General features: G+C 37.3%; 1 long non-coding RNA gene across 1 annotated transcript in view; it reads left to right on the top strand.

Moving 5' to 3' along the window:
• The first annotated feature begins 828 nt into the window (after positions 1-828).
• Positions 829-27,117, top strand: part of LOC138986080 (uncharacterized) — a 62,627-nt gene continuing 36,338 nt past the window's right edge. Inside the window, exon 1 of the long non-coding RNA XR_011462974.1 lies at positions 829-865. This is a non-coding gene — a long non-coding RNA (uncharacterized lncRNA). The remainder of the gene's footprint in view (positions 866-27,117) is intronic.

The following is a 27,117-nucleotide window of genomic DNA, read 5'->3' on the forward strand; positions in this document are numbered from 1 at the left end:
GCTAAATGCTAAACACTAGGCTATGCTTTATATATTTTAAGACATGTCAATTAATAAAGAACATTGCTCTTCTTAGAAGGCTTAGAGTACATGAATGGTTCTTTTAAACTTTTGAAGAAAAAGTAAACAGATTGTGTGGTTCTAAAGGAAGTTATGGGGATATGGGCTCCAGCCCATGATACGGAAGACCTAGGTTAACCTCGATAAATTGTCCATCTGTCCTAAAGAAGTGGTGAGATTTTAATCTCTGGAAATATTCCGATACAGAGCAATAATAGTAATAATCACTCCTGAACCTCACCTTTGTGCTAGGTAAGTTGCTATGAACGTCTAATTTATTTTGATAACTTCCTTTTTCAGGAAATTCATATCATTGCCCTTTTAGAGATGGGGAAACTGGACAAGTGACAGAGCAAATCCAAACACAGTTAGCAGTTCACCTCCTTTAGATGACGATTTCTAAGTACTGTTGGCAGCGAGATTTCTGTAAGTTTAGAGGACACATATGACCTTCAAAGTTCCTTCCAAATGAAAGATGTGTGAATTTATCCTGTGTGCATGGATGGACCCTGGTCTGGGGCTGTATTTTCTTTGGGAGAAAATAATGCACATTTATGAATACTAAAATAGCCTCAAGGCCTTAGAAAAGTGCTCATAGAAGGAGAGACTTAAGTTGAAGCTTATTTGCTTCCAAGTTAGTCACCCTCTACCTATTTGTCATAAATGTCTTTGGTAAGGAGCCACTAATGACAGGTTTCTCCAGCAGAATTTGGAAAAATGGAGATGACCTCTGCTCTAGGACACCTTGACAACTAAAAGGAGGTGACCCAAGAACTGTGGGAGAAAAGGGGTCTGTGACTAGCTGGTGAGAAATATGCTGGTAATCATATATCCTTTTCTCTTTGCTTTTCTCTTGGTTTTGCTTTTGCCTCTGTTTCTTCTGACAGTACTGTTTGTTGGAATGTGGTTCAACTGGAGCTCTGGTTTATTTCTCTCCCTGAGTCTCTGTGCTCCCTTAGCTCCTCCGAGTCCTTGGCCCTCTTCCTGTTGCTCTGTGTTCTATACTGAGCCATCCCATCCACAGCCAAGATTGCCACTACCTCAGATTTAATGATGACAAATTAAACATTGCCCTGTGGAACTCATCTTCCCTCCTCTCCTCCAGTTCCAGACCTTTTTCCTTCTGAATGTTTCATGTCACCTAGTAACAGATGTCTCGAGCCTATTACATAACAGTCCTATATTCCTTTGACTCATCACTTTACACCTGAAATAAACCACTAATTGTCATCAAATTCATTCTCTAAACATGTTGTAAACTTAGATCTATTGAGGTTCAAAACCCAGAATGTTCATAAGAAATATCAAGATTGAGAACAATTGCAAAACAAGAAAATGACCCTTAGCTTGGGACTTGAGGCAATGTCATAGCTAGGAACAATATAGTAATATTTGTATAACATTTCTATGTAATGTTTTAATACATTGAATACTTTTATTTCTGTTCTTTTTATCTCTTGATGAAACTCATCTTGTAGAGGTGAAAACAGACTAGAATAGGCATGAATGTCTCGTTCAATGTGACAGAAATTAATAGATGATAGAAATTGGATTCATATTTAGTTTTCCATCACCTCCGAATTCACACAGTGATGATTTCTACCTACAAATAAAATTATTCTGGTGATGGAGACAGTTGTTCTTAAGTAAAACAAAATGAAATAAAACTTTAAGCTCTTTATTATAAATCAAATGAATCCTCTCATAATTTTTTACAATATATAAATTTAACTTTTTATCATGTGTCTCATTTACTGTGGATTATGTATGGTAGGTTTTAACATAAATTTCTTTCTCATCATCTTACAAACTTTAGAGTTTGTGTTGCATACTCTCCAAAGTGTGTATCCAGGAACAAAATAATTACAACAGCCTCCTAAATAAGAATTGCATAGTTTAGAAATGGAATGTCCTTGTAAAAATATCACAAAACCAATTTAAAATATATCTATATATTATTTTTAATTATCTGTTGAATTGTTAATGCATATCATTAAGACTTAAATACTTATCATTAAATTTACCGATGCTTCCAGAGATATTAACCACGTAGATTGTGCTAAAATGACCCGTAACCTTGTCTAAACAGTATGAAGATTGTATTTTGACTTGTAACAAAATTTTATATTACTGTTTCAATCTCTGTCTATAAACCTTTCATTTGGCTTGGTGTTTTGGAATTTTCATTCCTCCGCCTCCTCCTTTTTGCTGGCATACCTCAAAGATATTCTGGATTCTGAATTCCCTTTTCTCCCTCACTTCTTTCCTCCTACCTTCCTTTCTCCCTTCTTTCTTTCCTAATATTCCAAAGCCCATAAATCAATACTTCTCTCTCCCAACATTTAACAATGATGTATTGGAGTTTATTAGTACCATATACATGTGTCTTAGTCTTGATTCCATTTACTCTTCACTACCACTATTCATGTTGTGTGCTAAGTCATTTCAGAAGTGTCTGACTCCTTGTGACCCTATGGACTGTAGCCCGTCAGACTCCTCTGTCAATGGGATTCTCCAGGCAAGAATACTAGAGTGGGTTACCATGCCCTTCTCCAGGGAATCTTTCCAACCCAAGGATTGAACTTGCATCTCTTACATCTTGTGTGTTGGCAAGCAGGCTCTTTACTACTAGCGCCACCATGATAAACAGCTGCATTTCTCTCCTGAACTTTTCTAGGAAAACACTGCTAGTTTCTCTCCCAACTTTTCTATTTGAGCTTCCCCTCTGCAGATAGACTTACAGTTTGAAGTCTTTCAATAATGCAAATTCTATATCTGTATTTCTTGGCTGAGGAGAATCCCTTAAAATATTGACTTTTAGCACAAATTATTTCCCACACCCTGTAAGGCCGACTGAGTTTTAGTGTCTGCTTGCATACCTATTGTCATCCTTTTCCAACCTTCATTCTAGCCCCCATAACCCCCAACCTCTCCTCCTACATTTTGTAAGCCATCTCTCTTTTTCAGGGAATTATCACCATTGTCTCCCTCTCTTATAATGTTCTTACCTTTCCTATTCTCCTAGATAACTACTCTTCACCCTCAAGCATTCACATTAAAGACCCTTTTCCAGGTAGGCTCCCTAAACTAGGTGGGATTTCTCCTATATCCTATGCTTTTCTTTTGGGGGGAAAAAAAGAAAAAGGAATGCTCATATTCTAATGTTCCCGTAGGACTGTGGACCCTGTAGTGTCAGGGACCTCATTGCTTTTCTCATCACTCTATCTCTAGTAGCTCAATTTTGTTCTTTGTTGAAACAATCTTGGCTATTCTTAATTTTTCACATTTCTGTAAAACTTTTACAAGCAGTGGTTGCTTCCCACTAAAAGCTTGCTGGATTGTTGACTGGGATCACACTCAATCTACAGATCAATTTGGGACAGAACTGACAGCCTTGTAACACTGAGTCTCACAATCTATGAATATGATATGTCTCATCATTAATTTAGATAGTCTTTAATTTATCAAAATGCAAGATTTAGATGACCTTAATTGAATCTAGCATGAATTGGTTTGAAACTCAGTTTTAATCCTGGAGAGAGTTGCACAATTTTCAGTCTGCTCTTACATCTAGGCTTTCATCCTATAAGGGACTCCAACAGAATGCCTGGAATGGTCACCAGAACCCTTATATTTGGACAGCTCTGAACTTCAATTTTGGTTTTCCCATCAAACAGAGGTTGCTGAAAGTTTGCTCTGATGCCTAACCTTTTAGTCCCTTCTTCCTGCTTGGCCATTCAGTCACTGGAGGTCAACAAGAGGACTTGACCACTGGTTGACCTGTGAGCTGGATCTGGCCATCAGAGTCTCCTTACCTTCTTCCCTGTCCTTGGAAAGCACCTTCCATCCACTATTCCCATAGCCAAAGTTGTTTCAAGGATGCAATGTTCAGAGAGTACGGTGTTGCTGAGACCATCTGGACTGATATGTAACCAGCTCATTAAAGCCTCTGTAAACTTCTCAGATTCTGGCAGAGATCTCATTTTGTAGCTGCCCAAGACAAGCCTTGTATGTAAGTTCCCTTGTTTATTAAATCTGCTACCTGCCAATCTGGAGTGGTTTGCCTCCTTCTTCAGTCTCTGCTTACCCTCTGTTTAAGGGGGCCAGCTTCAATTTCACCTCAGGAACCCGGAAGTTGCAAACAAAAATCAGCCACTTGGCTCATAGACACAAATGTCTCTAAGGGAAAAGTAGTGAATCACCAGGCTCACCCAAATGTGCTTTCTGCTTCTTTGAGATGTTCGTCCTTGAATCCAGGTTGCACTGACAGCAATTTTATACCTTTGATTAAGAAAAATATATCTGCAATTTTTAGTTGTTCTCCTTGGAAAAGTTGGCTTGATAGTTATAGATGTCAATAACGGAGAGCTACATTTGAAAGGTGATGTATTCAACTAGTCCAAAGCTATCCTTAGTGAAGAGTTATGGTTCTGTAGGGGAGGCTGAAAAGTATAATTACATACGGGAGAAGTGGTGTTAATACTTTCTAGTGATAGTAGTGGTGTCTTAGGCTCTCCTGTGTTCAGATCAATTTCTTGACTCTTATCTGAACTTACTAGCTGAGTATTTTTAATCCTATTTCTTTATAGGTGCTTTTTGAATTAAATTTGATCCATATAAAAATAAAACTTCAAATTAACCTCACCATTAGAAAGAATTGAGACTTACTTATCTTACTCTTCAAAAAACAAATACTAGAAGTATGACAGCATCACAATCTTCGGGAAGGCATATTCTCTCTAGCTTTCTGCTTCATCAGAAATCTGGAGCTTTCATCAAGATCTTTTCATGGTCTACACAGTGGTTGCTGGAGTTCCCGTAATGATGTCTGTGCTGAAAGCAAGAAAAAAGAGGAAATGAAGAGGAGGGAAGATAAAAGGATCATCTCTGGCCTGGGATAGTCCACTTTAAGGTCAAGAAAACCCATCCAGTATCTGCCCCTTTATTTATCATTAGCAATTCCATTTGCAAAGGAGGTTATGAACCATGAACCTTTGCTTAGAATGTAATTGTAATTTTTTAAACAAGAAAGGGAAAATGAATATCAGGTAAAAACACTAACAATCTCTGCTACATGTGTCCTTTTCTCTTAGGATTCATATATACCATATTTAGAAGTATTATCTATTTCTAGCCTCCCTGGTGACTCAGATGGTAAAGAATCTGCCTGCAATGCAGGAAAGCTGGGTTCGATCCCTGGGTTGGGAAGATTCCCCGGAGAAGGGAATCGCTACCCACTCCAGTATTCTTGCCTGGAGAATTCCATGGACACAGGAGCCTGGTGGGCTATAGTCCATGGGATCACAAAAAGTTGGACATACCCAAGTGACTTTTGCTTTCACCTACTTCTAGCCATAAGGCAGTCTCTGACACAGAACACTGTACTCATCCTTTTATAATTCTGCTGCAGTCTACATCATTGCCCATATCACCCTATTTATAAAATGAATTAACCTGTATAACTGATTGTATTGCTATATATACATCTCTATACCATCCTAAACAAGCCTTATCTAACACTTAGGTGAAGAACATGGCAATATCAGGTAGTAAAGCTGTTTTCATCTTCTTAACTATAGGGCACTTGTAGGTAGAAAATAAATTTTATTCATTTACATACCCCTGAACTTAGTCAAAACCTTTTAAAAATTAGTCAAAATGAATAAATGAGAATGCAAATTAACTGAGAGAAAGCAAAAAATCTTCGAGGACTCTCAGAAGTTGTGGCACTTGAACTGATACTGGGAACCTGACTTAAAAAGAAATAAAAGAAAAAAACTTCTATTAGCTGACTATTTTTTAGCTCTGTATTTGTGCCTTCTACAAAGGACTGATTATGCTTTGTACAAATGTATCTATTATATTTCCTATGGCTACATATAATTTGTCTGCTTTCAATGCATGTTAAAATTAAACTTCCTTCAAACGGAAGATAATACAAAGTACACAAACCCACGGAATCAATGCCTTATCTCTGAACTCTCTGAGCTCATTAAGGCATACCACTTCAGGATTCACAAGTACTCTTGGCATGAGAACTCACCCTACATCATTCCTTCATATTGACTCAAGATTTTTCTTAACTTCCTTTAGTTTGGTACATCATTATTTCTAAGGACATTTAGATATTAAGCCTTTACCAAAATTTCAACAAATTTTTCATTTCTCAAGGTTTTTTTTTTCCTGTATGCATTCAAAATTCTATAACCAGCTCAGTCTTCTAATATATGTAAAATGAGTTTTACCACAGACATTATATTATTGGGCTCTTGCCAGTTACTGAATGTATTTTATTTGGGATTTTAAAAAATAATATCATGATATTCAGATCCATATTTGTTCCACTTTTAAGACTGAGGAATGAATAGGGTCATTGGAGAATAAAATTTACCAGACATTTATTTTCTTGGCATAAAAACTTGCACAAATTGGAGCAGATGAATTTTCAGAATTGTTCTTACAAAAAGTTATTATTTTTCCAGTTTTACTTTGATGCAGTAGAAATAAAATTATTTAAATGTCAAAATTCTTTTATTCAATGGATAAATATTTGTTGGATGTCAGCTGTGCCAGGTCCTATTCTTAGGGATTCTGAAGTGAACACAATTTCTGCTGAAAGAGAGTGAGGGAAAGAGAAGAACAAAATTGGTCATAGTGGTGATTAAGAGCTGATACTCCTATAGTTACAGAGATGAGTTCAAATCCCATACCTTCCCATTAATAATTGGTTAAGTTACTTAATCTCTTTACATCTCAATTTCTTAAATTATACCATATTTTAAAATGGAGATATTTGATTTAAAGGAATGTTGAGAGGAATAATTATTTGTAAAGTTACTATTGTATTACCTGAGACATATTGTATATTTGGAACAGAATGACATTAAATATTTCTGGTAATTAGTGGAGTGATTGAGATCAAACCATGGTATTTAGAGAGAATTGAAAAAGGCTCTGGAGGCAGCAGGAGTAAGTGTGGTGTGACTGAGTCGATGAGTGATAAAGCAAGGCTTCCTAAGGTAGTTAAAGCTGCTTCTAAATCTGAACAGACAAGCACAAGTTATCCAGAAAAAAAAGAATGAGAAAGAGAATTTCAGGCAGGAAGGACAGTGGGAATCGTGACATGTTAGCAATACGTAGCAGTGTGTGTGGAGATCTAAAAGTTGTTTGGTATTGTCAGAGCAGACTGTTTGTGGCAGAGGGTAAATGCAGGTGTTTGCTAACAAGACAGATAAGGCCAGACTTTTGAAGATTTTTGTATCTTGGTTACTCCTATTAGGTGTTTGCATTTCATCTTGTGGTTAACAAAGCATCACAACTGAAGAGTGAAATGGCAGTCAACATATGAAGAAATAATGAGCCGGTGATTTAAGAGGATAATGCAAGGGTGATTGCTTGGTGATAGGTGAGCTATATTTAAAATCCAGGCAGTGAGTTTTGGAGGATGACTTTATTTAAGGGTGTTGATGGTGAGACTTCCCTGGTGGTTCAATGGCTAAGACCCCATGCTCCCAATGCATGGGGCCTGGGTTTGACCCCTGGCCAAGAAACTAGATCCCACATGCAGCAACCAGGAGTTCACATGCCACAACTAAAAGACATCCTGCATGCTGCAACCAAGACCCAACACAGCCAAATAAATAGTTTTTTTTAAGAGTGCTGGTGGTGATTTCAGTGTCTCATTCGTTGTGTTCACTATTCTATGGGAAATAAAAGTGGAGATGTCCATCAAGCATTTGGAAATAATACACTGAAGATCACTGTGGGTCTCATGCTAGCTCAATGTAGGTGGCCTGCATCTATGAGACAGGAAAATATTCAGGAATAATATTTAGATTGAGATGAGATGTCAGTGAAATCCTGGGACACAACCACAGTTTAGAAGTTAGGAGGGAAAAAGGAATACATACAAAAGAAAGAGAACTCTCAGAAATGTATGAGGACCACTAGAAAACATCAGTCACAGAAGCCAATGGAGTAAAGAAATCTAAGAAGTGGGACTTACCACAATTATCAAATGCACTAGAAAGCTCAGATAAAATAGACAGCAACTCAAATACCAGTGAAGATATTGGTGAAGTTGTTTCTCTAAAGTGAGAGGAACAGAAACCAAATTTTAATAGGTTTAGAAGTAAATAGGAAAGCAAGTGTATGAAAATGTTAATAGCTTTATTGAGGTATAACTGACTTACAATAAAATGTACATATTAAAGTGCAAAACTGGATAAGTTTTGATGCATGTGTATATATATAATATTATAGTGAGATAGATATTATATATATATATATATATAATATATATATATAATGTGATAATAGGATATATGTAATGAGCTATAGGATATATCCCGGTTCCTGGCATAGACTCCAAAACACTTGCAACTTCCGAAGTGATAAAAGCACTGGGAGCATCTTTCATTCTAAAATTCGTTTTTTGACCATGTTTCCTGACAGTGCACTCTTAAATCCTTGGAGCGTCCTGGGTGATAGGAGTATCTTTTGTTCCAATGAGGCAGCTCTCAGTAGGCTTCTGGATAGGGGTTGGTTGCCAGAAAGACCCCGACTGTGGTTAGAAGTTTGGAACTTTAGTAGGCTTCCCTCCCATTCTCCAGAGACAGGAGAGGGGCTAAAAGGGGACTTATAAGCAATCATGCTTACATGATAATATCTCCATAAAAATCCGAATATTATAGGTTTGGAGAGCTTCTGGATTGGTGAACACCTAGAGTGCTGGGAAAGTGGCACCCAGAGTGGGAATGGAAGGTCTATACCCTTTCCCACATCCCTTGCCCCATGCATCTCTTTATATGGCTGTTATCTTTTATCTTATATCTTTATTATATTCTTTACAATAAGCCAATAAATGTAACTCGGTGTTTCCCTTAGCTATCTAAGCAAATTATTGAACCAAAAGAAGGATCACCTCTACTTTTAGCCCATTGATCAGAAGCACATGTGACAGCCTGGGACTTGTGATTAGCATCTGAAGTAGGAGCAGTCATGTTCGACTAAGTCCTTAACCCATGGGCATGTGTGCTCAGTAGCTTCAGTTGTGTCTGACTCTTTGCCGCCCCATAGACTGTAGCCCACCAGGCTTCTCTGTCCATGGGATTCTTCAGGCAAAAATACTGGAGTGGGTTGCCATGCCCTCCTCCAGGGGAATCTTCCCGACCCAGCAATTGAACCCTCATCTCGTACATTTCTTGCATTGGCAGGCAGGTTCTTTACCACTAGCGCCACCTGGAAAACCCCTTAACCTGTGGAATCTGATGTTATCTGCAAGTGGGTAATGTCAGGACTGCACTGAAATGTGGTACACTCAGCTAGTGCTGCAGAACTGCTCAACATGTGGAAAAGTCACTTATCTGGTGTCAAGAGTGTTGTGACTGTGATTGTATTGTAAGAGTAAAGGGAAAACACAGGAATGTTAATATGCATACAGGGAACATCATAACCCCAATTTAATGAATACACATAGTCCCTCAAAAGTTTTCCCCTTTGTAACTTGTCACTCCCACCTCTCCTTATCATCCCCCAGGCAACTACTAATTTGCTTTTTGTCACTATAGATTAGTTTTTATTTTCTAAAACTTTATATGAATGAGCTAATGCATACTTTCTTTTTGGATTGGCTTCTTTCATTCAGCATATTCTCTTGGGATTTGTTCATATTGTAATTATTATTAGTGTTTAATTTATTTTTTTAGTGCTGAGTATCACAGTTGGTTTATCCACTCACCTGTTAGTGAACATTGGGTTTAGACTATTACACATAAAGATTCTATGAGCATTTCTATACAAATCTTCTCTGGATGTATACTTTCATTTCTCTGAGGTTAATACCAAGGTGTTGAATGGCTTCATCATAACAAAGTTTATGTTAATTTTTTAAAGAAACTACTAAACTGTACCATTTTATGTTGCTACCAGCAATGTATGAGAGTTCCAGTCCCTCCATATTCTCACCAACACTTGATATGATCCATTGTTTTACTTTTAGCCAAAAAGCTATATAGTGATATTTTATGGTGGTTTTAATTTGTGTTTCCCTAATGACTATTGAATGGAGAAGGCAATGGCACCCCACTCCAGTACTCTTGCCTGGAAAATCCCATGGACAGAGGAGCCTGGTAGGCTGCAGTCCATGGGGTCCTGAAGAGTCGGATAGGACTGAGCGACTTCACTTTCACTTTTCACTTTCATGCATTGGAGAAGGAAATGGCAACCCACTCCAGTGTTCTTGCCTGGAGAATCCCAGGGATGGGGGAGCCTGGTGGGCTGCCATCCACTGGGTCGCACAGAGTCGGACACGACTGAAGTGACTTAGTAGCAGCAGCAGCAATGACTGTTGAAAGGGAAAGATTGAAGACAGGAGGAGAAGAGGATGACAGAGGATGAGATGGTGGGATGGCATCACCAACTCAATGGACATGAGTTTGAGGTGAAATTTGGGGTTATTTTATGACATCTTGCTCTTTGAATAATTCTGTTAGTATTTACTCGGGGAATTCAACACATAGACTTTTATTACTCTTCAGTGCACTCGATGTAAAAGTTGTGTTTCTTTTGGACATAAAGCTCTTCTAAAAGTGACTTTCAGCCAAGATTTACACACATAAACAATTTGTAATAGGTGGGGACAAATATGGCAAGATATTATGCATAATGACTAAGTAGAACTCATGAGTTAGGGGGCAAATGATTTTTTGTAGAGTAGAGAATTTTTTGTAGAGGAGAGGATTTAAATAGAGAGTGTAAGGAGAGAGACAAGGAAGAGAGATCTTTGAAACGTCATTGAGGGAATTGAAAGAAGAAGCAAAAAATAAATAAATAAATAATTTTTTACAGGTTGGCCTGAGGTCTCAGCTAACTCTAAAAAATTTTTAAATTTATTTCTTAATTGAATGATAATTGCTCTACAGAATTTTGTTGGTTTCTGCCAAACACCAACACTTTTAATGCCACAAGAGTTTATGGTTAAGCTGTTATTTGTAGCAAACCTCAGCTTGTAGAAGCTAAGTAAGATTATTGTAATGAATGTACTGAGTCTGGATGGTGGAAGTGTTAGAATACAAGGGAATCAGGGCGGCAGGGAAGTTGGGGATATGAAATGTCTCAGAAATAGGCTGGATAGAAGAGGAAGAAAGTTCAAGAAGAAAAGTGAGAGTCTTGGAAGGATGCATATTCTATTGATATCTGAGTGGGTAAATCTTCTAAACGTTATCTTTCAAATTGGCTTTGTCAAGAAGTTACCTAGTAAAGTGGATCTTTCTTTTACCTTTATTACCATTATTACCAATTACTGGTTTACTAATATTGGCAAATTACCAGTTATTGAACAAGCACTACATGGCACAAATACATATTATGTTGGGGGTACAGAAATGACCGATGTTGAGTCTGGCACTGATAATGTTCTTTCTTAGCCCTTGCACTTCATTTCACAAGCTGTTACATTGTCTCTATCATATCTTCAAAAGAGCCTTATTATATCGATACCCCATAATCATGTAACTGTTAACATTTCGTAGAATGCTTTTTGAACACTATTCCCCTTGGAACTACTACTGCCTTACTGTTTGCTTCTTTCATAGGATTATTTATCTACTTTATATTTCATTCACTTCAGTAAAACAAGATACCTCTTTAGACAAGAAAAGATGTAAATATACCAATTTATCTGGTGCCGTTTGGATTGCTTACTGTTTGAAATTCTGTCACGTATTTCCTTATCACTTTTAAAGAAGTTAAGCTTCTGGTTCTTTCTCTGTATTTACAGTTATCTTTCATTTTTAATAGTTCACTTACTTTTCCTAATATTATTACAGCCTTAGGATATGAAAGTATGTGTAATTGCTCCATTAACCCACATATTTTGTGCTTGCAAGAAATGAGGCTTCTAGCCAGATATCTTTACCACTCTAGTCATTTATTAATGGGCCAATAAAACATACCCTAAAGTGTCTTCATCTAATAGAAATCACAGAAGACATTTATATAGAGGTTTCCATTCTGTGACATCCAAAGCACTTGGCAGATTTTTGCCATCAAACTTACTGGATTTATGTATAGCAGAGTAATAATTGATTAGGCAAGGAAATGTAGTGATCTCATTAATACAAAATACAAAGAGAGTGGCTACAGGAGTCAGAGGAAGAATATTTCTGCCTTTTTCTAATGTAACAAAACAATGGTATCTACCATACAGGAGATTATGGGGTTGAGAAAATATACAAAAAAGTGCTCTGAGGTGGGCAGTGATGGGTTCATAAAGTGAAAGGAAGGACAGGAAAGAACAAGGATGAGTTCATGAGATTAAAAAATTAGAATACAGGGAGAAAATGAATGTTTCTGTTGAACATGGTGCACTCACTTTGAACCTGCCCTAGATATTGTGGCAGGTCGGTTGCCAGCAGCAAAAAGTAATTTCTGGACATGTTCAGCTGGTGCAACCATCATGCTAAACCCATACATTCTGAAGCATAAAGACACTAAAACTATAATATCCCCTTCTAGTTTGACTTGGTAGACAATTAATTTTGATCTTTATGTTTCTCTTGCAAGGATAATGGAGCTGACATTTGAAATTCATATTTAGACATGATGTAGGATTTCAGATGTGCCAAAAATGCTTCATAATGAATTCAGCTTGAATATATGATACAGGAACAGTTTAGAGGTGTCATGAGATGAAAGAGATATATTTCTATTTCATCCTCATAAATCATGTAAGAGTAAAGCATAAAATCCAAATTATTCTTCCTTAAACATTCTGATGGGGTAATTAGTAAATAACTTCATACATTATATTGAAATTAATTTAAGTTGAGATTTACTACTAAATAGAAGGAAAATTCAATTCATATGAATTGTTAAAGTGAAGGAGAAGGCTTTGGAGAATTATCATGCATATTGCTAGAAACTTTGAGCTTCATGGTCGTCCCTGAAACTTCTTGGTCATCCCAAGATGTAACTCCATTCTGCTCTATTTGAGGCAGAATTTGGTTAATACGTTAGAGCTTTACTACTTTAAGAGACCAGGTTATCGAAGTACTCTTATAAGACTCTGGCAGCCAGTTCGGAGTTATCAAATTGTTGGTAAATCTAATTAGTTCTTTTTGAAATTTAAAGAATGAGAAAATGGGAAAATGAACCATTTTATTACAGCGAAGCAGCATTGGTGACTCCATGTAATGGCCTCTAATAAAGCTTGTTTAATCACCTGCTGTGAACAGGAATTTCCTTTAAGCATTTCTAGACTCAGAACAAAGAGACTATTTTACTTTCTCCTTGTAATACCTTCTGGCAGAGCCAGTCTTCAAGGTAGTTGAATTGGCAACCAGTTACATAGGATGATTTGCAAAGTGCAGTAAAGCCTTTTCTGCCTCCAGGCTCCACCTACCACTGGGTATCCACCTCCCTTCTGTCTAGAAACTTCGCCTTTAGAGTCAAGATTGAGTGCCAACATAAAGCCAGGTGACATGCATGGAGAGAGTTGCTTACATACATGTGTATTACCTAAGAGGGTTGATTAAGAAAGAGAAAGAACCTGGGGTTAGCATGGGATTTGTGGGTTTGTCTTCCTTGATGAATTTCCTGTTTACATAGTTTATTTTGTTATATTCTGTAGAAGCAGATTATTTACATAAATTAAATATTATGCATATTTAAGACCATGGGCAATTGAAATATGAGGAACTATCCAAGCAAGGGAAGACTGGGGTTGGAGGCTGGTGAGAAGTTGCTCCAGGCATTGTGATGGCAGGCCACAGTTGCACGTGAGCCTCCAAACCATGACCAACTGACCACCTGGCAACATGTTCAATTGACAGCTTTGTCTAAAGCAGGCCTATAATTTCATGGAATCATAATACTAGTGCCTTGGATAACCTTCTACATCACCTTCATTTTAATAAAGCAGGAAATTGAAGTTTTAGAGTGATAAAGATGATTTTTATACCCATTGGCTAAATCTAAATCTTGGAATAAATTATGGGTTTTCTGATTCTTACATCAGTGTTCTTCCTTTATGTATCACTGATGAATCTTTCTTCTAAATATATCAATGTAATCAATGCCAACAAGTTGAAAAAAAGTCCATAATTTTAAACTATTCTTCAGTCCTAGATAAAAAGAGAAAGGCTGAAAGTGAAAGTGAAGTCGTTCTGTTGTGTCCGACTCTTTGCGACCCCATGGACTGTAGCCTACCAGGCTCCTCTGTCCTTGGGATTTTCCAGGCAATAGTACTGGAGTGGATTGCCATTTCCTTCTCTGCTTGAAAATTATGCAGAGTTAATAGAAATAGGTAAATAGTAGAGACGCATAATTTGTTAAGTATATATTTTATTTTGATTTCCCCAAAGGCCCAACTTGAGAAAAGAAAATGGGTATAGGTAAATTATCCCAGAGGAAATTTCAAACAGAATTAAAAGTGTACAAAAAAAGAAAGAAGGAAAAAGAGTCAATTCTATGTTTTCACGATTGGTTGCCACTGTGACCAAGTGAGTTTCAGTCCCTGGAGGAGAGCATAGCTACCCACTGCAGTTTTCTTGCCTGGAGAATCCTATGGACAGAGGAGCCGGGTGGGGTAAAATCCTTGGTGTTACAAAGAGTTGGACACAACTGAAGTGACATAGCACATAGTGAGGAACTGTGTAGAACCTGCCTTAGCACCACAGCCACAGAAGACAGGAAAGCTGGAGCATTTATCAAGACTCCTGTCTCTGGCTTGTGGAAGACTCCTCCCAGGAGATGAATCCTCCTACTTTTGTAGGTTGAGCCAGTTTGTAGCTAAATGGCCTCCTGTGGATTAGAAAACCTTGGAACCACAAAGCAGAGGGGGCACTCAAGATGTTGCCCATTGGACTTCCGTTGTGGTCCAGTGTTAAGAATTTGCCTGCCGATGTAGGGGACATGGGTTCAATCCCAGGTCCGGGAGGATTACACATACCATGGGGCAATTAGACCCAAGCACCACAACTACCAAGCCTGCACTCTAGAGTCCGAAGTGCCACATCAAGAAAAGTGACTACAGTGAGAAGCCTGCACACCACAACTGGAGAGTAGCCTCTGCTTGCCACAACTAGAAAAAGCCTGTGTGCAGCAGCAAAGACCCAGAGCAGCCAAAAATAAATAAAATTTAAAAAGCAGATATTGGCCATTGGCAGCATGCTGGGAACTGTCCACTGCCAGTGAGCGGAAATCAGCTGGACTCAGGGAAGTTTGCATGATGCATTACAACCATTGACAATAGCCTAATTCTTGACCATAAAAAAAAATCAAAAGACTATTTTATGAATTTTTTTTATCAAGTAATAATTCTTATGAAATTGGAATTGAATCTTTTCTAGGGCTCTCTTGAAGAAGATTTGTGGGTTCCTTGTAAACTAGACCATTAAGCATATATTTTATTCACTGAGGAGACATGAAACTCTAGGAAGAAGATGGAAGTGATATCAATAAAAATAATGCTTCCTTGAATTTATGGAAGCTTTTTACTTTTCTCAAAATCCTTTCTCATACATTATCTCTTTTTTCTTCCAGAATATCTCATTATTCTCTGAATATGTTGTCTCCTTTTCCCTTCCATTCGCTTGTGATTTATAATCCCCTCTTTAAACCCCTCTTAAAAAGGTGGGCAAATATTTCAAGATATAGGTGAAATATTAGTTCCTTTATGAAGTTCCTTCTGTTTCACTAGAAAAGCTGAATTAGTTGCCTTCCATTCTGTTTCTGAAGGATTTCTTTTTTCCTTTTTTTCTCCCCAGAAAACAATAAACCTATTGTGATGAGAATTTGAACAGGATGCTATCCTTTCCATACTATGTTTTGATTAATATTTAGAATAAAAGATAATACTCAGCATAGATATGGGAGTACAGAAACTGTAAATATTGCTATTAATTTAGAGTTTCTAAAAGGCAATATGTTCAAGAATCTTGATTGTTAAAAATAACTCCATTGTCATAATCATCTGTAAACATATGTAATCATACGTAAACAGACAGCAATGTTAGCAGCTCAGCAATGTTGGGCCTCTGCAAGGAAGTAGAAACATTAATTTCTCATTAAATTAGAAGACATCTATAATTCTGAATTACAATATATGAAGATGAAAAGAAAAACTAGGAATTAAATTATTTAACAAAGTAGAGAAAGGTCAAATACATGTATCTACAAAGTGGGTTACCAATGAGAAGGAGGTGGATTTTGTTCTTTAGAATACTGGAAAGATTTATAAACAAAGGTGCCTTGACTATAGAAAGGAATATATATGTGGATGGGATGGAAGCCTGGGGTGGCCTGGAAGTTTACAGAAGAAGCAGTTAGATTTCCAGCTCCACCTCAGCCTCCTGTTGTCAGATAGCTATAGCTTCCAGGCTTTGTGGGGACTGGGAACTGCTCTCTAGAGAAAACTGGACTATCTCCATTCAGACCACCTCTGAATCAAGTGCTCACTAGTTACACGGTGCTTAGTGGCTTCCATATAGGACAGTGCAGCTTCTCATGTCTTAACCCTAATTGCTTCTCCTGCCTCAATCTGCATATCTTTCACCATACTCCAGTCTACTTGACCTTCCTTCTATTCCTCAAATATGCCAGGTTTATTCCCATCTTAAGTCTTCCGTGTTGCCAGATCTGTCTGGGTATTAAGTCACCAGAACTCTCCGAGTGAGCTCCTTCTTAACATTCAGATATTAGCTCAAAAGTACCTTCTGGGGAATGTCTTCCCTTCCCATCCAATCTAAAGCTGCAGTTCCTCTCTATATCTTCTTAGTCACATTAATCAGGTTTCTCTTTTTTCACAGAACTTATGTGTTTCATTGTTAACTGCTCTCCTTCACTACTTCTGCTTTCTTGACTATTTGGGATTTATGTATCTTGTTCACAGATGTATCCATAGGCCTTCCAGCATCTCTTGGAACATTTACAGAAAGGATGGATGAATATATAAATGAATGAATGAAGGGATCATCACTAAAATGTTAATAGTAGTAAGATAAAGGAAATTATTCCATTGACTTTATTAAATTTGCTATAGCAAACATGTATTACTTTTGGAATGAAAAAATACAACAGAAAGCTTTAAACTAATAAACTGATTAAATAGTAAACCACTGACTGCTGGACTATGTGGACAAACAGTGGTATTAAAGAGTATCACCTTGCTGACGAAGGGAATATAATTTCCTCTAAATAAGAGATATATTAATAGTTATCTTTCAATATAAAATCAACAAATTTTCTAAAACTTGATCTTGAGTTGACCAAGAGTATAATATATCTTAGAGGTTGTAATGAATGTATAATGCTCATTATTTGATTTTATACTTCTTGATATTTGGCACAAGGCCAAATTATAGCATTCATATAATACGTTGGATACAAAATCTCTCTAGAGGTTGTGGTAGAAAATAATTAAGGGATACAAGAAGCCCCTTGCTTGAACCATAACTCCTAAGCTGAGCATGGTGTTTACTCCAGGCAAATCATTCTTATTCCCTAACATCAATCTCAGGAAGTTGTTTAAAGCATACATGTCTGGTACCCTGGAAACCTGCATTCCAAAAAATTCATTCCAAGAGATTCTACTGCCCTTAATTGTGGAACACTGCCTCAAATCAAGGATCCATTTCCTTTTATGATGCAAGTTCTCCTAAACAGAATAACACTGAACTCCAGTGAGCTGTTATTAACTATTTTAGAGGGTGAGTTTTTTTTCAGATACCTTTTAGTTGGCAGCTTGATGGAAGCAGAGTTTAAAGGGAAAAAGGTAAAGATTTTTATAGAAGCTAAGGGCTGTTTAGAAAGAGTGTCTGTTATAACAATTCTCTGAGCAGCCAGAGATCAGATAGCATAAGAAGACCTGGCATGACCAGTCTAGGAAAGTATGGAAAGGCATCGAAGGAAAGCAGTGCCCATCACAGTTTTTCCAAGATGCACAGTCACACTGGGAAAAGAAAAGCCTCTACACAAATAATTCACATATCAAATATAAAGAAGAATGAAGAAAAATATTAGTGCTTTGGAAAATAGACTTACAAGTAGCATAATCCTATACCCTGTTAGAGGTTTATTTCAGAGATTTACATAAGTGAAGTGTGGAACGGTAAGTTTTTTGGCATAAAACTCTAGCATCACTCTGCCAGCATTGATGAGAAATGATGCCTGAATCAGAGCTCTTAAGGACTCTGAATCACCTGGCTAATAGCCTAAAGTAGAATCAAGAAACTGTTCCATCTCTTCTTCCCCTTAAGCTTTAGGTTTAGTGAACCAGTTTACACCAACTGCTGATGAATCATCTTTCTAAATGACCCTGCTAAATCATACGTAGTTAATTATAAAGATTTTAGTGCTATGTTTTGTGTGTGGGTTGCAGATTACCATTGCCTGACCGCATCCTCAGTAAAACTTTAAACTGTCATCAGACCACAAATAAAAGAGTGAATTCTTCATCCCCATAGCTGCAGAGGAAACAAGAAGTGAGAAAATTTTTTGGCAGGATAAAACCACTCTACCCCTTAGTCTCTCAAGAGTACGCAGTCTCTCTCACTGTACACAGCTAAGACCTACTACCTCTGGGTCTCTCTTGTACTGTTATTTTAATTATCTACATCTTTGTGGATGAGCGTGTCCATGGAAAGAAAGCAAGCATCTTGATTAAAAAGTAAGTCTGACAACAGGAAATGAGAATGACATAGAAGGAAATAGGGGTTTGTGTGGACAGATAACATGAAGGACACATTTTTCTTATCTCTGACAACTTCATTGGCCAATACAGTTGACCAAGGTAACTATCAGCATTCATCTCAAAATATAACTTTTTCCATATCATAAGGACTAAAAGCTATTAGAGTGTGACAAGTTTAATATTGCATATTCAAAACATCTGATTAACTTGAAAAGTTTCTGTGCTTAAAAAAATAATTGCACTCCTTGGTATTTACCCAAAGGAGTTAAAAACTAATGTTCACACAAAACCCCACAGCTGGATGCTTATAGCAGTTTTATTCACAATTGCCAAAACACGGAAGCCACCAGGATGTCTTTCAGTAAGTGAATGGATAAACAAACAGACAAGGGACTCAATATTGAAAATGAAAAAAGTCAAAGTGTTAGTTGCTGAGTTGAATCCAACTCTTTGTGACCCCAAGGACTGTGGCCTGCCAGGCTCCTTTGCCCATGGAATTCTCCAGGCAAGAAGACTGGAGTGGGTTGCCACTCTCTTCTCTAGGGGATCTTCCTGACCCAGGGATTAAACCCATGTCTCTGGCATTGCAGGCAGATTCTTTACTGTCTAAGCCACCAGGGAAGCCAACACTAAAAAGAAGTGAGCTATCAAGTCATGGAAAGATAGGGAGGAACCTTAAGAAGATATTTCTAAGCGAAAGAAGCTAAGCTAAAGAGGTTACATATTGTATAATTCCAACCATATAAAATTTTGGAAAAATTTTGGAAGTTAACTTAAAGAGGATACATATTGCATGCTGCTGCTGCTAAGTTGCTTCAGTCGTGTCCGACTCTGTGCAACCCCAGAGACGGCAGCCCACGAGGCCCTCCCCGTCCCTGGGATTCTCCAGGCAAGAACACTGGAGTGGGTTGCCATTTCCTTCTCCAACGCATGAAAGTGAAAAGTGAAAGTGAAGTCGCTCAGTCGTGTCCAACTCTTCGTGACCCCATGGACTGCAGCCTACCAGGCTCCTCCGTCCATGGGATTTTCCAGGCAAGAGTACTGGAGTGGGGTGCCATCGCCTTCTCCAACATATTGCATAATTCCAACTGTATAAAATTTTGGAAAAACTATGAAAACAACAAAAAAGATCTGTGGTTGCCATGGGCTATTGGTGAACAGAGATGAATAGGTGCAGCACAGAGGATTTTCAGGGCAGTTAAAATACTCAGTACAGTATTATAATGCTGGATACATGTCATTATGTATTTTTCCAAATCCATAGAATGAACTGCATCAAGAATGAACTGTAATGTAAGCTATGGACTTTGGGTGATTATAGTGTGTTAATGTAGGCTCAACAATTGTTACAAATGTACCACTCTGGAGGAGAAAGTCAAAAATTGAGGAGCTGTGTGTATGTGAGACAGGGTGATAATGGGGAATCTCTGAACCTTCCAGTCAATTTTGCTCTGAACCTCAACCTGCTCTAAAAAAATCAAGTCTTTTTCTTTTTTTTCAGAATACTGGCACATAGGAAGTGCTCAATAAATAATTAATGAATGAGGTTAAATAAATAAAAGTTGCTGAACTTGCCTTTTTGAGCCTCCTGTTTTCTCATCTTCAGCAGACATCAAAGTGTTTATGATCTTCTAGAAGCCTATGGGGCGGAGAAGGCGATGGCACCCCACTCAAGTACTCTTGCCTGGAAAATCCCATGGGCGGAGGAGCCTGGTAGGCTGCAGTCCATGGGGTCGCTAAGAGTCGGACACGACTGAGCGACTTGACTTCACTTTTCACTTTCATGCATTGGAGAAGGAAATGGTGATCCACTCCAGTGTTCTTGCCTGGAGAATCCCAGGGACAGGGGAGCCTGGTGGGCTGCCGTCTACGGGGTCGCACAGAGTCAGACACGACTGAAGTGACTTAGCTGCAGCAGAAGCCTATGGGGACCCAAAGTAATGCTTGATTATCCACTCATAATGTAGTCATACATCTTTCACACCAACTGAAAGGTTGGTGTGAAAAAAAAAAAAGCATTAAAATGGCATTAAAAAATAGTCTTAATTTTTAAAATGCTGTCCATAAATTTTACTATTTACCCACAAACCAAGAAATCACATGAAATATATCATTTGTAATGATTTCATGTTACATTTTATCAGTTAATGAGGGAAACACCTTTTTTATGCCATTTCCTGTTCAAGAAACTTTTTTGTTTAGCACATATTAAAAAACATTCTTTTTATTGCTGTAAAATCTAAGTATTTTTCCCTCTTAGCTATATTGTAAGTGTACATGTAGAGTTTTAATAGCAAGCACAAACCTTTCCTAATTTTGGGAAGTAAATGCATGAAGTTACAGGTTAATCAAGACCACTTGCATTTCTATGTGAAAAGAAGCAAACTAAAATGCATTAAAATTCTAATTGTATTTGTCAGAGAACAGAATATAAACAGTAGAGCTTTTCTTCTACAGGAATATAATTTCTGAAGTCGCTCCAAATTAATTTTATCCTATTTTTATTATTTATATGTTTTATAAAAAATAACTCATATCAATCGTAGAAAGATTAAAAAAAGCGGAGAACAGAAAAATGCCTCTAAATCATCAGTTCTAATTGGCTATATAGTACTCCACTGTTGCATAAAGCACTTACATAGTTCAATCCTTAAGGGTTGTATATTTCTTCCCTAGCTGTTATTTTTAATGAAGAATGTTATAATAAACATTTTTGTTGAAGTATTGCTTGATCCTTGTCTGAATGGTCTAGAAAGTTTCTACCCTTGTCTAGTTCTATCGGCAAAGGTTATGAATGTTACTTCCTACTTGGTATCACATTTCTCAATGGACTAGTCAATAAATACACATATAACAATATTTATATTAATCTGTAATTATTTAATTGCTAGAAAAAGTAACCTTTATTCATATACTTAATATTTGTATTTCTTAGCTGTTCATTTACGTGTTCATGCCTTAGCCTATTTTTAAAATACTGATGATAAATTTCTTGAACTTTGAGTGCACTGAGATAATTATACTCATTAATGGTATGGTTGGTGCATCGTCATCATTGGTCTCTGCAAAGTGTGATTCTGTTTCGTTCCTTTGTTTTGGTTTTATGTTTATTTATATATTCCATTCCCTTTGTTTTATTTCCCATCTCCTCCCACAAGGACATCCATTCTAAAGCACTTAATATACTATTTTTTGTTTGTATGTGTTTCTGAATGTTGTCCTTTTGAGCACTTGTAAAGATAGTTTCCATAAATTTTATATGATTCACATTTCATTCTGTTTTAAAATTTGCTAATTCAGTACCATGTTTGTTTGTTTGTTTGCTTTAAATAGAAGAGTCCATGTTGGTGGGTATATACCTAGTTGATTACTTTTGATTTCTGCAAGGTACTCTGTGCTGTTCATTAATCACAGTTTATGAGTCCAGTCTCCCCAGAATGGGCACCCAGAGTGTCTCTAATGTCCTAGCAGGGGAAAAAAAAATGCTTTTTCTTTCAATCTCTGTTAAATTTTACTTAGGAATGTAAGTGCTATGTTATTGGATAGGCATATACATTTTTTACTGGGCATTGTTACACGTGTTTGCAAATATTTCCCCTATTCTGTGATTGATTGATTGCTGATTTGGTTGATTGACTATGTAGATGAATCTACCAATTTATTCGTAACTCTTTCTGGCCTTGATAGTACTGTTAGAGGGCCATCCCAATCCACCAGACAGATACCATTTTTCTGTGAGATTTATTTTATAACATTCATAACTGTAATAAATCTGGAATTCATTTTGCTAAAAAGAGGTAGGCTGCTGCTGCTGCTAAGTCGCTTCAGTCGTGTCGGACTCTGTGCGACCCCATAGACGGCAGCCCACCAGGCTCCCCCGTCCCTGGGATTCTCCAGGCAAGAACACTGGAGTGGGTTGCCATTTCCTTCTCCAATGCAGGAAAGTGAAAAGTGAAAGTGAAGTCGCTCAGTTGTGTCCGACCCTTAACGACCCCATGGACTGCAGCCCACCAAGCTCCTCCACCCATGGGATTTTCCAGGCAAGAGTACTGGAGTGGGTTGCCATTGCCTTCTCTGAAAAAGAGGTATGCTGCTGCTGCTGCTGCTAAGTCGCTTCAGTCGTGTCCGACTCTGTGCGACCCCATAGACGGCAGCCAACTAGGCTCTCTCTTCCCTGGGATTCTCCAGGCAAGAACACTGGAGTGGGTTGCCATTTCCTTCTCCAATGCATGAAAGTGAAAAGTGAAAGTCAAGTCGCTCAGTCGTGTCCGACTCTTTGCGACCCCATGGACTGCAGCCTACCAGGCTCCTCCGCCCATGGGATTTTCCAGGCAAGAGTACTGGAGTGGGGTGCCATTGCCTTCTCCGGAAAAACAGGTATAGACTTCACTTAATCCTTTTCAAATGTATAACCAATATATCAACTAAATTCATTGAGTAGATATTTCTTTCCACACAGTCTTGAAATGATAAACTTATTTAGTTGTATTTGATCTGACTTTGGACTTGCTCTTCATTTTAATTGATCATTTTATCCTCATGAATAACCAATACTTTTCAATAAATATAGAATTATAGTATAGTTTTTGTCCAACTGGTTGATCAGGATAACTTTTTCTTTAGTATTTTTAAGTTTAGAAATAATTGCTTCTTCTTTTAAATAAAGCTAAAATGTATATAGGAAAATGTTAATGCTCATAATTTCCTACTTTCCAGAAGTTACCAGTTGACATTTTTCCTGTCTCATATAACATATATAATTTTTTCAAAAGTAGAATTCTAATACACATCTTATTCTACAACTTTTTCTTCACTGTAAAACATATCATGGACATGTTTTAAGTACAAAAAGACTTTTTATCAGTTATGGTTGGCTAGGTTATGCTTTAGTAATAGGTAGTAAATCATTCCCAAATTTCAGTATTTTCAGAACAAAATAAGCAAATGGTTTATTTTTTGTTCAGTTACCTATTTATTGAAATTGCTTGAGTCTCTTCTCTAAGCTATTGTTAGTCTCCTGGAGCAAGTTAAATCTGTTCTGAAGGGTAAGAAAACACAAATTGTGCATAGGCTTCAGCCCAACATAGAAGGTCTGATTTAATTGGTTAAACCAACACATATGGCCATGTCTAACTTCAAAAAGATAAGGAAGTGCAAAGTATATTCCATGCCCAGAAGGTGGACAAATGACATAGTTTTGGGTCCTTCTAAGAAGTACTATTGGAGAAGGCAATGGCACCCACTCCAGTACTCTTGCCTGGAAAATCCCATGGATGGAGGAACCTGGTGGGCTGCAGTCCATGGGGTTGCTAAGAGTCGGACGTGACTGAGTGACTTCACTTTCACTTTTCACTTTCATGCATTGGAGAAGGAAATGGCAACCCACTCCAGTGTTCTTGCGTGGAGAATCCCAGGGACATCGGGGCCTGGTGGGCTGCCGTCTGTGGGGTCACACAGAGTCGGAAACGTCTGAAGCGACTTAGCAGCAGCAGCAGCAGCAAGAAGTACCATAAAACATAGTTTAATCCATGTACAAATATAGCATCATGTTTTCAAACACTCTTTAATGATAAGCATTCAGAATGTTTATTTTTCCTTTGACATACAATACTGTGAGAAATGTAATTTACTTTATGTATCTTTGTACAGAATATATCTGTGGATTAATTTTTTATGTATCCAATATAATTTTTTAAGTTAGATATATTTGATCAAATAATTTTTGCTGAATTACTTCCTAGAGAGGTTAAGGCAGTTCACTACTCAATATCAGTATGTGAGCATGCTCATTTCCTTACATCCATTCCAGCATTAGATATTATCAATATTTTGATATTCATTTTTGTTTTTTCTTTAATTATCAAAATTTAAAACTAGTAAGGATGAGGATCCATTTACAGGCTTATTAAACATTTATATTTCCTATTATGTGATTTGCCTAATCTTTCAGTTCAGTTCAGTTTAATCGCTCAGTCATGCTCGACTCTTTTTGACCCCATGGACTGCAGCATGCCAGCCCTCCCTGTCCATCACCAACTCCTGGAGTTTACTCAAACTCATGTCCATTGGGTGGGTGATGCCATCCAACCATCTCATCCTCTGTCGTCCCCTTCTCCTCCTGCCTTCAATCTTTCCCAGCATCAGGGTCTTTTCCAATGAGTCAGTTCTTCACATCAGGTGGCCAAAGTGTTGTAGTTTCAGCTTCAGCATCAGTCCTTCCAATGAATATTCAGGACTGATTTCCTTTAGGATGGATCTCCTTGCAGTCCAAGGGACTCTCAAGAGTCTTCTCTAACACCACAGTTCAAAAGTATCAATTCTTTGGCACTCAGTTTTCTTTATCCACATCCATATACAACTACTGGAAAAACCATAGCTTTGACTAGACTGACCTTTGTCAGCAAAGTAATGTCTCTGCTTTTTAATAAACTGTCTAGGTTGGTCATAACTTTTCTTCCAAGGAGCAACCATCTTTTAAATTCATGGCTACAGTCACAATCTGCAGTGATTTTGGAGCCCCCCCAAAATAAAGTCTGTCACTTTACTTTATAAAGTTCTGAGAATATCTTTAGCCTAATTTAAAATTACAATTAAAACCAAAATTTGTATTGAAGCCAGTAATCTAGGTACCTAAATATACAGTAGAGCTATCAAAACATTTGCTAATTAAGTCTCGAGATATACCCTGAATTTGGCATTGATTTACATCTCCATTGACACCACTTTTGTCTACATCACACATCCCTGCCAATCTGTCAACCTGATTTCCCTGCTCCCAGTTTTTCACACCATAAATTCAATTTTCTCACAGGAGTAAAGATTAAGATAAACAAATGACGTGAAAACCACTGCCTTGCCTAAAATATTTAAATAGTTCCCCAAGTCACTTGAGTAAAATCCAAACATTTTAACCATGTCCTACATGGTAACTGCATGTATGGTCTAACCTCTGCCTCCACATAGTTGCCTTCATATACTTGAGCCATTATTTTTCTAACTCACTCTAATTCTTTGATTTCTTAAAATAATAGCAAAGAAAATAAAGTTTCATTGCCTCAGAGACTTTTCACATGCTATTCCAATTGAACATTCTTCTCTCCATTTCTCAGCTGATTGGCTCATATTATGCTTCTGTTCCCAGCTAAATTGTCACTGCTTCTGCGATGCCTTCTCAGATAGAGAAGAACAAACTTGGCTCCATTTTGGATCAATTCTTTCATGTTTAAGCCTTGTGCTCTGTTGCCTGTACTTAGTCATGTTGCCTCAGCACCTCTCTAAAATGTTACCTATAGCCTGAAATATATAGGACAGTCCATTCTCGAGGCTCTGACCTTTAAAGGTATAACACTTTTCTATTCATTCTGGAGGCTCTGACCTTTAAAGATATAACACTTTTCTATTCATATAGATATAAAAAGTTGCAGAAAAAACATCTTGTCTTGTTGGAGGTTTATAGGAACACCGTGACCAGACTTACAAGAACATCTGCAAGAAGAAAGGACTCAGGCATCAAAAATTTGCAACAGCCAGCCACAGCCCCTCCCCTTTTAGTATAAAAGAAATCTGAATTCTAACTTGGGTAACATGGTTCTTCGGGATAATAGTCTGTTACCCTTGCGGTCTGTGGCTTTCTAAATGAAATCACTATTAATTGCACCAACGATTTGCCTCAATTTATTGACCTGCCATGTGGCCAGTAGTATAAGCTTGGTTTCAGTAAAAGTCCTATGTTTTCTTCTGTAATTTTCATGTCAGGTATTTTTGATTATCTCACAATGCTTATTGAGACTGCAATCATTTGTTTACTTGTTGATTTACTCTCTTTAGAGTAAAAAGAGTTTATTCCATGAATACCTAGGTTTTGTGATGGCAAATGACTCCATTATTCACAAATGCATTTCCATAGTCTTTATCAGAATTTGACACCAAGGAAATTCTCAATAAATAAATGCTGAATAAGTGAATCAGTGCTTGAGAAGAAACTTTTATAAATATTATGGATATTAGGAATACCAGTTATCTAGATGTTTATCATTTGTTGCACTTTTCTCCTTCCTCCAATCAGTTAATTTAATTTTGCTAATCCAAATACTTTAATTTTATTTTGTCAAATTTGTGAATTTTCTTATGTTTACCCATTCTGATTTTAAAATATTCTCCTATACTAGATCTTTAATGTACCAGGAATTAATGTCTTATGTGAGGCAGAGTTTTGTTCTTTTTTTAATTAATGAGCAATTTCACTTATGCAACCTGTTAAGTTGTTCATCATTACTGTACTCATTGGACTATTACTATATTATTACTATACTCAGAGGACTATTTTGGACTAGATTACAGACTAGATATAAAACAACACAGAGACA

The sequence above is a fragment of the Bos mutus genome, chromosome 28 (genome assembly GCF_027580195.1).
Source record: "Bos mutus isolate GX-2022 chromosome 28, NWIPB_WYAK_1.1, whole genome shotgun sequence".
In the NCBI taxonomy this organism is placed as follows: domain Eukaryota; kingdom Metazoa; phylum Chordata; class Mammalia; order Artiodactyla; family Bovidae; genus Bos; species Bos mutus.